At 41.6% G+C, this 14838-nt stretch overlaps 1 pseudogene; it reads right to left on the bottom strand.

Moving 5' to 3' along the window:
* The window catches only part of LOC115176482 (activating signal cointegrator 1 complex subunit 3-like), a 114227-nt pseudogene that overhangs the window by 20056 nt on the left and 79333 nt on the right, over window positions 1–14838 (bottom strand).

Here is a 14838-nt window from a genome sequence, read left to right as displayed (position 1 = left end):
CTATTAGTATACCTTAAATACCATAGTATAGAGACAACCAAAATAAGGAAAGCTATTCAAACAAATTGTACGTTTGTACGTGAAGTTTGACCGTAAACAGAAAATGGGTCTCTACAGGAGCTTCTCATCTACACCACAATTCTCAAATAAAATAAAAGCCATTAAGTTTTATTTGGCTGACAGAACAAAGATGTTTTCTACTGGTATTAAGGTAGGGGAGACGGGGCAAATAGTAAAATGGGGTCAGTTGTAACAGCTAAATAACTCAAATTTAGAAACAACTTAGAAAGATGTTAAACAGGTGTGCCTGGTAACTACTAGCATACCCCGTTTAAAGGCACTAAAATCTTTTGTCTTGCCCATTCACCCTCAATGGCACACATACACTATTCATGTCTCAATTCATGTCTCAATTCATGTCTCAATTGTCTCCTCACCTTCATGTACACTGATTGAAGTGACATCAATAAGGGATCATAGCTTTTACATGAATTCATCTGGTCAGTCTACGTCATGGAGAGAGCAGGTGTTCCTAAGGTTTTCCTAATGTTATAGTAAACACACAGCCAGGCTTTGAAGGAATGCTGGTTTGTTCATAGGTCTGACTGTGCCTGATGCTGATGAGATTAAGACATCAAAGCAGAGAGTGGCTGCATGGTTGAGAGAGCCAAGTTCTGGAAAATATTCGATCAGCAGTGAAAGAGAAGATGACCAGTGACGGAAATATAACATCATCAATGAGAAATAGAGCAAGACCCAATGAAGGAGAGACAGCCACCTGACAGTCTAATATGACCTAGAGCAGGGTTTCCCAAAGCCCAAATAGTTGCATGTTTCGGTTTTTGACATAGCACTACACAGCTGATTCAAATAATCAAAGCTTGATGATGATTGATTATTTGAATCGAGTTTGGGAGACAGAGTACTACTCAATGTGGAATCCATTGTCTACATCACTTTTTGCAATGACATATTATTCATGTTATGTTTCCAAGTACCTGTAGGATTGTATTTTTGTTGATCATAATAATGATCACTTTATTTTAGCAAAACTATGATTCACAAAGCGATAGTTTTAATCAATTTGCAAAAAGTAATCACAGTATTTGTTGCCATTACTTTATTTTTTGAGTTCTTTACACTTTATAGAGACATTAATTGAAGGTAGTACCTACAGTTCTATTGTATATATATATATATAACAAAAATACAGATCCTTGTTGTAATAAGAATATTTTTAAGTCTCTGTCCTAATTGGGTTTTTACTAGTGTAAAAAAAATTGCACATCCCCAATACAACTAACAAAAAAATGATTATTACGACCATAAATAACAAAAACTAGAGCAGCCCTGCGTTTATAAACGTGGATATGGACTTTACCACTTCAGCATGGCTTTGTGGCACATTCGATGCCACGCAGGGCTCACAGGCCAGAAGGTTGAGGGTTGGCCGACCACCACGGACAAGCTCACTCTCCCTGCCTGTCTTATTACACTACAATAAGAGCAGGCTGCAGAAAATGATCAGTTATGAGGAAATCAGATTTTCTACATTTTGATGGCATATTTATATCAAATACATGCAACAAATTTTCCACCAACAGGTTTCCGTACAAATGCACCACACAAAACCAATAAGCAACACATAACTACATACCGATTACAGACTTCGAGCGCTAATCGTAAATGGTCTGCGTTTTCAACACCACAATCAAGTAGAGTATGTCAAATACATTCCTGCCTACACAGTATCGAAGGCTTGGTTTGAAAATCTCTGAATGTCATTACACTTTTTGGTGTTTTCTAAGAAATGTCTCTTTACATTAATAGAACGACTGTTGTACAGTTTGGATGCTGGAATTATATTAGAGTGGAGTGGACGAAGGTGCGCAGGTAGCCTGCAGGAGACTTTTGAAGTGGCATAATAAGATTAAAACATTGTGACTAGTTGTGTTTATGCCACAACTAAAAATGTAATACATTTTAGAAGTTAAATGACATACAGTACCAGTCAAAAGTTGGGACACACATACTCATTCAAGTGTTTTTCTTACTTTTTACTATTTTCAACATTGTAGAATAACAGTGAAGACATCAAAACTATGAAGTAAAAGTGTTAAATCTAAATCTATTTTATATTTGAGATTCTTCAAAGTAGCCACCCTTTGCCTTGATGACAGCTTTGCACACTCTTGGAATTCTCTCAACCAGCTTCATGAGGTAGTCACCTGAATTGCATTTCAATTAACAGGTGTGCCTTGTTAAAAGTTAATTTGTGGAATTTCTTTCCTTCTTAATGCGTTCAAGCCAATCAGTTGTGTTGTGACAAGATAGGGTAGATAAGGTAGATAGGTAGATATACAAAAGACCAAGTCCATAATATGGCAAGAACAGCCAAAATAAGCATAGAGAAATGACAGTCCATCATTACTTTAAGACGTGAAGGTCAGTCAAACCGGAAAATTTCAAGTACTCTGAAAGTTTCTTCAAGTGCAGTCGCAAAAACCATCAAGTGCTATGATGAAACTGGCTCTCATGAGGACCACCACAGGAAAGGAAGACCCAGAGTTACCTCTGCTGCAGAGGATAAGTTCATTAGAGTTACCAGCCTTAGAAATCGGCAATTAACTGCAGCTCAGATTTCAGCCCAAATAAATGCTTCACAGAGTTCAAGTAACAGACACATCTCAACATCAACTGTTCAGAGGAGACTATGTGAATCAGGCCTTCATGGTTGAACTGGTGCAAAGAAAACACTACTAAAGGACACCAATAATAAGAAGAGACATGCTTGGGTCAAGAAACACAAGCAATGGACATTAGACCGGTGGAAATCTGTCCTTTGGTCTGATGAGTCCAAATTTGAGATTTTTGGTTCAAACCACCGTGTCTTTGTGAGACGCAGAGTGGGTGACCGGATGATCTTCTCATGTGTGGTTCCCATCGTGGACCATGGAGAAGGTGTGATGGTGTGGGGGTGCTTTGCTGGTGACACTGTCAGTGATTTCTTTAGAATTCAAGGCACACTTAACCAGCATTGCTACCACAGCATTCTGCAGCAATACGTCATCCCATCTGGTTTGTGCTTAGTGGGACTATCATTTGTTTTCAACAGGACAATGACACAACACACCTCCAGGCTGTGTAAGGGCTATTTGACCAATAAGGAGAGTGATGGAGTGCTGCATTAGATGACCTGGCCTCCACAATCACCCAACCTCAACCCAATTGAGATGGTTTGGGATGAGTTGGACTGCAAAGTGAAGGAAAAGCAGACCAAAGGGCTCAGCATATGTGGGAACTCCTTCAAGACTGTTGGAAAAGCATTCCAGGTGACTACCTCATGAAGCTGGTTGAGAAAATGCCAAGAGTGTGCAAAGCTATCAAGGCAAAGGGTGTTTTTCTTTCTCACTTTTGTGGTTACTACATGTTTCCATATGTGTCATTCCATAATTTTTATGTCTTCACTGGTACTGTATATTTTGGCTATATTGAAGCGTTAGGTTCTAGGTCGAGGAAATAGCTGCTCGGTGTTACGCTTTCCTGAATAACTGGGCCTGCTGGGAGCATAGACCTATGTAGTCACATAGGACAACTAAGGAGAATGATGATCGGCAACACAAAGCGCATCAGTATCAGAAATAGACTACAGCCAGACTGGCCTACTACTGTGCATTTCTAGAATGTCGAGAGTAGACCCACAACTGATCCAAATGGAATGAAGCATTCAAATAACAGGGCTTTCATTATTTAAATGACATTTTCACTGCAGTTTACACCCTAGAGTAGAATTGTACTCAATTGCACTAGTTTTCCATTGGATTGTGGCGTTGTAGGCTAGTCCTGGCAGGATCCTTGTATAGTCCCTAAAATATAAATAGGGGAGCTTTTTGAGCTGCGTGTCTTCACTATTATTTGAAGCGCATTGATTTTTCACTGCTACGCAGACGATACACCACTTTTCATTTCTGTGTCACCAGAGGATTTTAGCTCCACGGATAAATTATTAGACTATTAGTGATTTAAATACTTGTATGGCTCACAATTTCCTCCAGCGAAATCAAGACAAGACCAAGGTACCTATTGTTAGAGCCAAAGCACAGAGAGAGAATCTAGTTGCACATTTTAATTTATGGGCAATAAAGATAAAACCTAGGTGGTATTTTAGATTCTAAACTCAATTTCAAATCACACATTAGGAATGTGAACAAATACACAATTATTTATTGGCACTGGCCTTTTAACTATCCCAAAGCCTAGGACCAGGAGGCATGGACAGGCATCCTTTAGTTATTATGTCCTCAGCCTCTGGAATAGCCTGCCAGAGAACCTGACGGGGTTTGAAACTGTGGAAAACCAGTATGAGGGTTTGTGCACAGGCTAGAATGAAAGGCAGCCAGTGCGTGGGAGAGAAAATATCTGTAGAGTTCAAAAAGTATTCACACTCAAAGCCATGAAAAGGAATAACCCAAGGAGGCCGAGATGCAAATATAGTATAATTAATTGAATCCATCCTCAAAAATAAACAAAAAGTGAAAGTGCTAATGTAAATAAAAAAGGAACAGAGCATACGTGTCGGCCTCATGCCTTCATCAGTGCCGTGCAAACAAATTAAGACACGTACTTCAGGCCCCTGCTGCTCGTAACAGGCATAACAGGTGCAAGCAGATAGTTAATTAGAGACTGGCGAACAGGAAGTCAAAGCATATTAACAAGGAATATAAAAAATTGACAATTCATACATACCGTTCAAAAGTTTGGGCTCACTTAGAAATGACCTTGTTTTAGAAAGAAAAGCAAAATGTTTTTTGACCATTAAAATAACATCAAATTGATCAGAAATACAGTGTAGACATTGTTCATGTTGTAAATGACTATTGTAGCTGGAAACGGCAGATTTTTTAGGGAATATCTACATAGGCGTACAGAGGCCCATTATCAGCAACCATCACTCCTGTGTTCCAATGGCACGTTGTGTTAGCTAATCCAGGTTTATCATTTTAAAAGGCTAATTGATCACAGAACAGCGCAAACTGGCTCTAACCAGAATAGAAAGAGGAGTGGGAGGACACAGTGCACAAATGAGCAAGAGGACAAGTACATTAGCGTGTCTAGTTTGAGAAACAGAGTCCTCAACTGGCAGCTTCATTAAATAGTACCCGCAAAACACCAGTCTCATCGTCAAAAGTGAAGAGGCGACTCCGGGATGCTGGCCTTCTAGGCAGAGTTGTAAAGAAAAAGCCATATCTCAGACTGGCCAATAAAAATAAAAGATGGGCAAAAGAACACAGACACTGGACAGAGGAAGATTGTATAAAAGTGTTAAGGACAGACAAATCTAAGTTTGAGGTGTTCAGATCACAAAGAAGAACATTTGTGAGATGCAGAAAAAATGAAAAGATGCTGGAGGAGGGCTTGACACCATCTGTCAAGCATGTGGTGGAGGCAATGTGATGGTCTGGGGGTGCTTTGGTGGTGGTAAAGTGGGAGAATCCTGAAGAAGGAAGGCTCTCACTCCATTTTGCATGCCATGCCCTGTGAACGACGCTTAATTGGAGCCAATTTCCTCCTACAACAGGACAACAACCCAAAGCACAGCCCCAAACTATGCAAGAACTATTTAGGGAAGAAGCAGTCAGCTGGTATTCTGTCTATAATGGAGTGGCCAGCACAGTTACCGTATCTCAATCCTATTGAGCTGTTGTGGGAGCAGCTTGAACATATGGTACGTAAGAAGTGCCCATCAAGCCAATCCAACTTGTGGGAGGTGCTTCATGAAGCATGGGTTGAAATCTCTTCAGATTACCTTAACAAATTGACAACTAGAATGACAAAGGTCTGCAAGGCTGTAATTGCTGCAAATGGAGGATTCTTTGACGAAAGCAAAGTTTGAAGGACACAATTATTTCAATTAAAAATCATTATTTGTAAACTTGTCAAGTCTTGACTACATTTCCTATTAATTTTGTAACTCATTTCATGTATGTTTTCATGGAAAACAAGGGAATTTCTAAGTGACCCCAAACTTTTGAACGGTAGTAAATGTCACATATGATTGGAAAGAGAACAGTCTAGGATACATACCAATATCAGAAGCAATATAAATGAAATACTTGAGTAGGGCCGAAACTGTGGACATATTTAAAAGAGATCTTAAAACATCTTTTGAGCTTTGCTTTTCCTCAGGCTTTTCCCCCTGTAAAGCACATTGAGCTATGCTTTTCCTCAGGCTTTTCCCTTTGTAAAGCACAGTGAGCTTTGCTTTTCCTCAGGCTTTTCCCCCTGTAAAGCACATTGAGCTTTGCTTTTCCCCCTGTAAAGCACAGTGAGCTTTGCTTTTCCTCAGGCTTTTCCCCCTGTAAAGCACAGTGAGCTTTGCTTTTCCTCAGGCTTTTCCCCCTGTAAAGCACAGTGAGCTTTGCTTTTCCTCAGGCTTTTCCCTCTGTAAAGCACATTGAGCTTTGCTTTTCCTCAGGCTTTCCCCCCTGTAAAGCACAGTGAGCTTTGCTTTTCCTCAGGCTTTTCCCTCTGTAAAGCACAGTGAGCTTTGCTTTTCCTCAGGCTTTCCCCCTGTAAAGCACAGTGAGCTTTGCTTTTCCTCAGGCTTTCCCCCTGTAAAGCACAGTGAATTTTGCTTTTCCTCAGGCTTTTCCCCCTGTAAAGCACAGTGAGCTTTGCTTTTCCTCAGGCTTTCCCCCTGTAAAGCACAGTGAGCTTTGCTTTTCCTCAGGCTTACCCCCCTGTAAAGCACATTGAGCTTTGCTTTTCCTCAGGCTTACCCCCTGTAAAGCACATTGAGCTTTGCTTTTCCTCAGGCTTACCCACTGTAAAGCACATTGAGCTTTGCTTTTCCTCAGGCTTTCCCCCCTGTAAGCACATTGAGCTTTGCTTTTCCTCAGGCTTTCCCCCCTGTAAAGCACAGTGAGCTTTGCTTTTCCTCAGGCTTTCCCCCCTGTAAAGCACATTGAGCTTTGCTTTTCCTCAGGCTTTCCCCCCTGTAAAGCACAGTGAGCTTTGCTTTTCCTCAGGCTTTCCCCCCTGTAAAGCACAGTGAGCGTTGCTTTTCCTCAGGCTTTCCCCCCTGTAAAGCACATTGAGCTTTGCTTTTCCTCAGGCTTTCCCCCCTGTAAAGCACAGTGAGCTTTGCTTTTCCTCAGGCTTTCCCCCCTGTAAAGCACAGTGAGCTTTGCTTTTCCTCAGGCTTTCCCCCCTGTAAAGCACAGTGAGCTTTGCTTTTCCTCAGGCTTTCCCCCCTGTAAAGCACATTGAGCTTTGCTTTTCCTCAGGCTTTCCCCCCTGTAAAGCACATTGAGCTTTGCTTTTCCTCAGGCTTTCCCCCCTGTAAAGCACAGTGAGCTTTGCTTTTCCTCAGGCTTTCCCCCCTGTAAAGCACATTGAGCTTTGCTTTTCCTCAGGCTTTCCCCCCTGTAAAGCACATTGAGCTTTGCTTTTCCTCAGGCTTTCCCCCCTGTAAAGCACAGTGAGCTTTGCTTTTCCTCAGGCTTTCCCCCCTGTAAAGCACAGTGAGCTTTGCTTTTCCTCAGGCTTTCCCCCCTGTAAAGCACATTGAGCTTTGCTTTTCCTCAGGCTTTCCCCCCTGTAAAGCACATTGAGCTTTGCTTTTCCTCAGGCTTTCCCCCCTGTAAAGCACATTGAGCTTTGCTTTTCCTCAGGCTTTCCCCCCTGTAAAGCACATTGAGCTTTGCTTTTCCTCAGGCTTTCCCCCCTGTAAAGCACAGTGAGCTTTGCTTTTCCTCAGGCTTTCCCCCCTGTAAAGCACATTGAGCTTTGCTTTTCCTCAGGCTTTCCCCCCTGTAAAGCACAGTGAGCTTTGCTTTTCCTCAGGCTTTCCCCCCTGTAAAGCACAGTGAGCTTTGCTTTTCCTCAGGCTTACCCCCCTGTAAAGCACATTGCATTGCGTTCCATGTCTGAAATGTGCTGCATAAATAAAGCTTGATATTTTTTTATTTGATGCACCTGGCCTCTCTGTTGTCTATCAGCTATTCCTCCATCTTGTGGATTTATATTGAAAAGTGATGAAGATTTTTTATGAGTGGTATGATTGCTAGTTAACTTATTGCAGATCTGGACAAATGATCCCATTATCACCTTCTTGACCTTTGTGCTGTTGACTTATGTTATGTTGCTGTTATGTTGTTATGTTGTTGTCTTAGGTCTCTCTTTATGTAGTGTTGTGTCTCTCTTGTTGTGATGTGTGTTTTGTCCTATATTTATATTGTACTTATTATGTTTTCAATCCCAGACCCCCGTCCCCGCAGGAGGCCTTTTGCCTTTTGGTAGGCCGTCATTGTAAATAAGAATTGTTCTTAACTGACTTGCCTAGTTAAATAAAGGTTAAATAAAATACAATAAAATCACTATTGTCACTATGGATAGAGGGTAGGATAGACAGTAGACTGGTAGACTATTTACCGGTGGTATAGTAAGCACGTGGAAAAGCACAGTGCATAAGGGAAGTACCAAAACACCTTGATAGGAGAGGCGCATACAAGCAGATGAGGAAATGTGGCTATATGGATATATTATATAGTGAAATGGCAAATGTAAATCAGTGGGGGAAAAAACACACCACCATCCCCTGTGCCCAATAAAAAAAACACACAACCCTCCCCAAAGTAACAAAAAAAGTTAGACACTAAATTTCAAACTGTCCTCCAGGTAGTTAGTTACCTGATGTGATCCCCCTGGAAGAGTACAATAACAGAAGATTTTCTGACCAGGCAAATAAAAAATACCTGAGTCAATTATCCATGAGAGCAACAGAGAAAGAGTAGGCCCATTTAACCTTTCACCTCTCAGCAATTATGAAATTCTCCCAGATCGATGATGGAGAGATAAACAGGAGAAATAAACCACACCTACAGAACAACTACAACCTACTGTAACTACAGGAGAGATAAACCACACCTACAGAACAACTACAACCTACTGTAACTACAGGAGAGATAAACCACACCTACAGAACAACTACAACCTACTGTAACTACAGGAGAGATAAACCACACCTACAGAACAACTACAACCTACTGTAACTACAGGAGAGATAAACCACACCTACAGAACAACTAAAACCTACTGTAACTACAGGAGAGATAAACCACACCTACAGAACAACTACAACCTACTGTAACTACAGGAGAGATAAACCACACGTACAGAACAACTACAACCTACTGTAACTACAGGAGAGATAAACCACACCTACAGCACAACCACAATCTACTGTAACTACAGGAGAGATAAACCACACCTACAGAACAACTACAACCTACTGTAACTACAGGAGAGATAAACCACACCTACAGAACAACTACAACCTACTGTAACTACAGGAGAGATAAACCACACCTACAGAACAACCACAATCTACTGTAACTACAGGAGAGATAAACCACACCTACAGAACAACTACAACCTACTGTAACTACAGGAGAGATAAACCACACCTACAGAACAACTACAACCTACTGTAACTACAGGAGAGATAAACCACACCTACAGAACAACTACAACCTACTGTAACTACAGGAGAGATAAACCACACCTACAGAACAACTAAAACCTACTGTAACTACAGGAGAGATAAACCACACCTACAGAACAACTACAACCTACTGTAACTACAGGAGAGATAAACCACACCTACAGAACAACTACAACCTACTGTAACTACAGGAGAGATAAACCACACCTACAGAACAAACACAACCTACTGTAACTACAGGAGAGATAAACCACACCTACAGAACAACCACAGCCTACTGTAACTACAGGAGAGATAAACGACACCTACAGAACAACTACAACCTACTGTAACTACAGGAGAGATAAACCACACCTACAGAACAACTACAACCTACTGTAACTACAGGTGAGATAAACCACACCTACAGAACAACTACAACCTACTGTAACTACAGGAGAGATAAACCACACCTACAGAACAACTACAACCTACTGTAACTACAGGAGAGATAAACCACACCTACAGAACAACTACAACCTACTGTAACTACAGGAGAGATAAACCACACCTACAGAACAACTACAACCTACTGTAACTACAGGAGAGATAAACCACACCTACAGAACAACTACAACCTACTGTAACTACAGGAGAGATAAACCACACCTACAGAACAACCACAACCTACTGTAACTACAGGAGAGATAAACCACACCTATAGAACTACAACCTACTGTAACTACAGGAGAGATAAACCACACCTACAGAACAACTACAACCTACTGTAACTACAGGAGAGATAAACCACACCTACAGAACAACTACAACCTACTGTAACTACAGGAGAGATAAACCACACCTACAGAACTACAACCTACTGTAACCACAGGAGAGATAAACCACACCTACAGAACAACCACAACCTACTGTAACTACAGGAGAGATAAACCACACCTACAGAACAACTACAACCTACTGTAACTACAGGAGAGATAAACCACACCTACAGAACAAACACAACCTACTGTAACTACAGGAGAGATAAACCACACCTACAGAACAACTACAACCTACTGTAACTACAGGAGAGATAAACCACACCTACAGAACAACTAAAACCTACTGTAAATACAGGAGAGATAAACCACACCTACAGAACAACTACAACCTACTGTAACTACAGGAGAGATACACCACACCTACAGAACAACTACAACCTACTGTAACTACAGGAGAGATAAACCACACCTACAGAACAACTACAACCTACAGTAACTACAGGAGAGATAAACCACACCTACAGAACAACTACAACCTACTGTAACTACAGGAGAGATAAACCACACCTATAGAACAACTACAACCTACTGTAACTACAGGAGAGATAAACCACACCTACAGAACAACTACAACCTACTGTAACTACAGGAGAGGTAAACCACACCTACAGAACAACTACAACCTACTGTAACTACAGGAGAGATAAACCACACCTACAGAACAACCACAACCTACTGTAACTACAGGAGAGATAAACCACACCTACAGAACAACTACAATCTACTGTAACTACAGGAGAGATAAACCACACCTACAGAACATCTACAACCTACTGTAACTACAGGAGAGATAAACCACACCTACAGAACAACTACAACCTACTGTAACTACAGGAGAGATAAACCACACCTACAGAACAACTACAACCTACTGTAACTACAGGAGAGATAAACCACACCTACAGAACAACTACAACCTACTGTAACTACAGGAGAGATAAACCACACCTACAGAACAACTACAACCTACTGTAACTACAGGAGAGATAAACCACACCTACAGAACAACTACAACCTACTGTAACTACAGGAGAGATAAACCACACCTACAGAACTACAACCTACTGTAACCACAGGAGAGATAAACCACACCTACAGAACAACCACAACCTACTGTAACTACAGGAGAGATAAACCACACCTACAGAACAACTACAACCTACTGTAACTACAGGAGAGATAAACCACACCTACAGAACAAACACAACCTACTGTAACTACAGGAGAGATAAACCACACCTACAGAACAACTACAACCTACTGTAACTACAGGAGAGATAAACCACACCTACAGAACAACTACAACCTACAGTAACTACAGGAGAGATAAACCACACCTACACATTCAGGTGAAAACACATGGATGTACTGGACTTTCTAACTCACTACCAAACGGGGAGTATTTGACCTGATAGAAGTAGAAAAAAATAGAAGTAGATTTAATTCAATACAGAAACAGTGATGGAAACAACTGGACATGAGCCTGTACCTGTGATGGTGTAGTCCACGTAGCGTCTGGTCTTCCCATCGTAGTTCTCAGTACCTTGACCAGATGACAATGACCAGACAATGGCAATGACCAGATGGGCAGGGAAGTTGACACCCCAGGCCAGAGTACTGGTGACAGAGAGAGATTAGAGTGTCATACCTGTCATGGATTTAACAAAGTAAAGCAGAAACACCTTCAGTGTCATATCTGCAACATTGTTGTATATACATGTAACTATTCAATATGTATATACCTGTAACTATTCAATATGTATATACCTGTAACTATTCAATATGTATATACCTGTAACTATTCAATATGTATATACCTGTAACTATTCAATATGTATATACCTGTAACTATTCAATATGTATATACCTGTAACTATTCAATGTGTATATACCTGTAACTATTCAATGTGTATACACCTGTAACTATTCAATATGTATATACCTGTAACTATTCAATGTGTATATACCTGTAACTATTCAATGTGTATACACCTGTAACTATTCAATATGTATACACCTGTAACTATTCAATATGTATATACCTGTAACTATTCAATATGTATATACCTGTAACTATTCAATGTGTATACACCTGTAACTATTCAATATGTATATACCTGTAACTATTCAATGTGTATACACCTGTAACTATTCAATATGTATATACCTGTAACTATTCAATATGTATACACCTGTAACTATTCAATATGTATATACCTGTAACTATTCAATGTGTATATACCTGTAACTATTCAATATAGTTACAGTTGACAAACAGTTCCTCCACAGTCTTCCTGTCTCTCTCGTGTAGTCCAGCGTGATGCATGCCGATACCAAACGCCAACGTCAGCTTCAGGTTGGACTCCCTCACCGTGGCGATGATGTCTGTCATCTGGGTAACATTAACTAATCAGAGCATGAGACCTCACCTCATCAACCCACGACAGCACGAGACCTTATCTTCTCGACCAATAGAGATACAGTAAACCAGTAGACAGTGTAGGACTAGAAGACACATCCATGACGAAGAAGACATTGTTGGACATGAGCAGGGAGGGGGGCTACGGAAGGAGTGGAGAAAAGGGAGGTGGAGAAAAAAACTGAAAACAACATGTGGGACAGAGCAAGCAAAACATTTGAGAGGGTTTTACAGGGAGAGATACAGGGAGGACGAGGGGTACATGTTCACAGAGGAAGGAAGGCGGGAGAAGAGCTAACTGCAGCAGAGGAAGTAATAGAGAGATCATAAGGCTAACTCGGGCAGAGAGGAGACGGAGGACGGGATGGAGGGACCCCCACTGAGACTGAGGCAGCTAGCGCCAGCCGCCTGTCAGTCAAACCACAGGGACTCCAGCAGCTACACGGCCAGTACAGAAACACAGCAGGGAGCAGCATATATCACTGGAACACACACACACTGCAGGGCCAGTTCAACACACCCAGGGCTAAAAATACACATACAGTAAATGTCAGGTTCTCACAAGGTCGTCATTGAAAATAAGAATTTGTTCTTAACTGACTTGCCTTTTTAAATAAAGGTTAAATAAAATAACAAAATATATACAGTATTAAGGACTAGTGTGTGTGTGTGTGTGTGTGTGTGTGTGTGTGTGTGTGTGTGTGTGTGTATTTTACGAGTTGGGGTTTGAAGTCAGTCTGAGCTCTATATTTCGCTCAGACCACAGGCTTGGTGTGAAAGGCGAGCAGCCCCATAAAACATGTTGATATCCATCTTTTACAACGCCAAGCCTACTGTGACTTCATAAGGTCCAATATGAGGGATTATTCACCAGACACACATCCAACACTGCTCTGCTCAGCTCTCTCTCTGTCTGGCAGCCCTGAGCAAATACATTGTTTTACTGTTTTTTAATGTGTGTGAGAGAGATAGCGGGAGAGAGACAGCATTAGCTAGTGTGTGTGTGTGTGTTTGTATTTTAAGAATTTCTCCTTGTTTATGGGTCCCTATATGTCAGACAGACATGTAAAGTTAATTACTGCCCATCTTCTATCAGAGCACATTTTCTCATCTTGAAATAATCCTGAAGTATGCAGAGAAAATAATGGGATATGACACAGGCGTTTCCTGTAGAAGTTGGTTTGAGTTCCCTCTGTAATTACACTCAAACCAGTGCTTAGAGAGAGAGAGAATATCAGGAGGAAGGAGAGGACGAGAAAGGAGAGAGCAACAAGCAGCAGAGGATGAGGAATAGGAAGACTGGAGGAATAGAACAGTCAGAGGAGATAGAGAAAGAGAGAGACTAAGAGAGAGCGAAAGAGAGAGCGAGCGAGAGAGAAACACTATAGATGTACACAGCTCTGATTACAGGGTTAGTTCCACTAGGAGGTAACAAGTATAAGCCTGGTCACCTGAGTCTCGTCCTGGTGCAGCCACTGTTTGGGGTCGTCCCCCGTGGTCAGGAAGGCTATCAGGTCTAGAGCTGTCAGACGAGTCTGTCGTCGCGACGACACAAAGATCAGAACAGGCTTGGCTGGAGAACAGGCGAATCGCTGGAGAGAGAGAGAGAAAGAGAGAGAGAGAAATATAAAGAGAAAGAGAGAGAAAGATAGAACCATAGAAAGAGAATGAATGTCTTCTCAGTCAGTCAGTCAGTGAGAGAGAGTGAGAGAGAGCGAGAGAGAGAGAGAGAGAGTGGATGAAAGAGAACCAGAACGAGAGAGCGAGACAGAGTGATAGATAGATCAAGTGAGTCCAGCTGGAAGCAAGGCCCATCTGGGTGTCTAAAGGTTTGTCATTGTCCTTGTCCGGGGGAGAGGGACAGGGAACTGAGCGCTTTTTGTCTGTTGTGCTCAGAGGCTCGCTGGGTAGGGCAGCAGTGCATTGTGGTGTGTGGAGTGGCCAGGCAGGGCAGACGCGTGTGTACACATATCTAAAGGCCTGGATAATGGATTGGGCATCTAAACCCAGCCAACATCCCCAGTCCCTCCCGGTCAGCCAACATCCCCAGTCTAAACAGCCCGATTTATAACCAGACAATCTGTCTGCCAGGG

The sequence above is a fragment of the Salmo trutta genome, chromosome 37, assembly GCF_901001165.1.
Source record: "Salmo trutta chromosome 37, fSalTru1.1, whole genome shotgun sequence".
Taxonomy (NCBI): Eukaryota; Metazoa; Chordata; class Actinopteri; order Salmoniformes; family Salmonidae; genus Salmo; species Salmo trutta.
This window is presented reverse-complemented; position numbering and strand designations above follow the sequence as displayed.